Consider the following 2,502-nt stretch of genomic DNA (forward strand, 5'->3'; position numbering starts at 1 on the left):
CCCCAGAGTGCCCCTATGCTTAATGGCTCATATGCCATAATTTGTAAAAAAAAAATTTGTTGTGCCATATTATAGTCTATTATAGTCTGGATGCCATAAATCACATAAAAACCTCATTTTATTCTTAATGAATTGGTTTATGACATATCTGATTTTATCCAAAAATTAATATTTAAATAATTTCGTAATTAATATATTAAAAAGTAAAACGAAAATTAATTAAAAAAATATGATTTTTGTTTTCTTTTCTTTCCAATTCATGTCTTCATCTTCAACCCAAACCTTTTAAATCTCATTTTTTGCTTTTGCCTCTTCCTCCTCTTCTCCTTCTTCATCCTCTGTAATCAATTTCTTGTCTTTATCTCCTTTCTCTACCATTATTGTTGAAATTTCAAAACTCAGTTAGGTTTTTATTTAGAGATTTGAGGATTTCACAATTTAGAGATTAGATTTCACAATTGAGGGTTTTTATTTAGAGATTTGCAAATCGGGTTGGTAACCCAATTTATATGACGATTAGATCTTTGCATCTATAATTTGTTGAATATAGTTGTTGAATTATAGTGATTCTTAGATAAATTAGAATTAAAACCCGAATTCATCACCAAATCTGCAGAGAAGGACAACTAGTACGAATGGTACAACTAAAAGATAAGAGGACAACTAGTACAACTGGTACAACTATGAGATAGAGGACAACTGGTACAATTAGGTATAACTAAGACAACTTAAATAATTGCTGATTGGAAATTCTTCTATTATAATTGCAAATCGGATTGGTAACCCAGTTTTATCTGACGATTAGGTATTTGCATTGATAATTTCTTAAATAAAGTTATTGAATCATAGTGATTCTTAGGTAAATTATAATTATACATGAATTCATCACCAAATTTGCAGAGAATGACAACTAGTACAATTAGGTACAACTATGTATAAAAATTGATATCGCACATAGGTGCACATGTTACTTTGACGGATAACTGGACACTTAGGAAAGTCAATATAGTCTAAAGGATTTTCTTTTAGCCGAGGATGCTTTCCGGATGGAAATAAACAAGGTATGACTGAACACATATGTACAACTATATGTAATTCTTTCATTAGAAATTAATAGTGATAAAAGTATGAATATAAAGCAAACATTCACCTAAAAATGTAAAAAAAGTTGTAAACTATAAGGAATAAAATTAAAAAGATGGATAACATGAAATTATCATTTTTCTAATACATATTATTGGTTTCACATCAAACACCCTTTATGATACAAAGAATTGATAATGTTAACAATCTTACGATGGAAAAGAGCCAAAAATATGATTTTGCATCAATTATAATATGAAAATGTTGTAAAAGGACTACAATAGTCTAAAATCATGTGGACAACTACAAAATGATAATTTATATCAAGGGACAACTGAAAAAACTGCTAAAATCGCCAAAGGACAACTATGAAGAATTTTGGATAACTGGACAACTGGGTACAACTATGTACAAAATTGACGGCGCACGTGGTACTTTGCCTGCGCACATGTCCCTTTTTGTCGGCGCACATGTCTATTTTATTAATTTTTAATTGATTTTAATTATAATTTTAAATTATATACGTGTCTAAATGGATCAAAAAAAAAATTATTCTCAGCCGCCATCTCACACGTGCGTCTACAACTGACAACATAGTTGTACCTAGTTGTTCAGTTGTCCAAAATTTGTAATAGTTGTCTTTTGATCGATTTTGTAGTTTTTTCAGTTGTCCTTCGGCATAAATTTTTATGTTCTAGTTGTCCACAAGAATTCCGAACATTATATAGCAGCCCTAAATGCTTTGTGTTATTATTTTTCTATTTCTTATATTTTTGCGTAGACGCTTGCATAAGATGGATAACATTGTCAAAGACTTTCTTATAACATAAGGGCTTATTTCAAGTGAAACCAAAAATATTTGGTTCTTTGAACAAAACAAAGTTTGATTTTATTCTTTCTAGTATAAATGTGAAAAAAACAGTTTTTAGGGTATGAGTTGTATTTGTTTTTAAGTAAATAATTTTAAGAATTTATTTTTTAACACTACAATTAAAATATAGTTGTCCCGAGTTGCACCTAGTTGCCCTAGAGAAATTCATAACGTAATTGTACCTAGTTGCACTTAGTTACCCTGCAGAAATTCATAACGTAATTGTACCTAGTTGCACCTAGTTACCCTGGAAAAATTCATTGCGTAATTGCACCTAACTCCAAAATAAATAGCAATGCAAGAAATTAAAGAAATCCAAAATACAATAACTCCAAAATAAATAGTAATGTAAGAATTCAAAGAAATCCAAAAAATTCAAAATACAAATAACTTCAAAATACTCATGTACACTCTAAGGCCGAAATAAGTTGAATCTTTCATTCAGCAGTACCTTGTTTTTAAATTAAGGAGTTATAGATAATTGTATATATGTGTCTAACTGTACCTTATTTATCCCCATATGGAAAAAATTTTCTCTGCTAAAATGA

The sequence above is a fragment of the Eutrema salsugineum genome, unplaced genomic scaffold (genome assembly GCF_000478725.1).
Source record: "Eutrema salsugineum unplaced genomic scaffold, Eutsalg1_0 scaffold_16, whole genome shotgun sequence".
Classification (NCBI taxonomy): domain Eukaryota; kingdom Viridiplantae; phylum Streptophyta; class Magnoliopsida; order Brassicales; family Brassicaceae; genus Eutrema; species Eutrema salsugineum.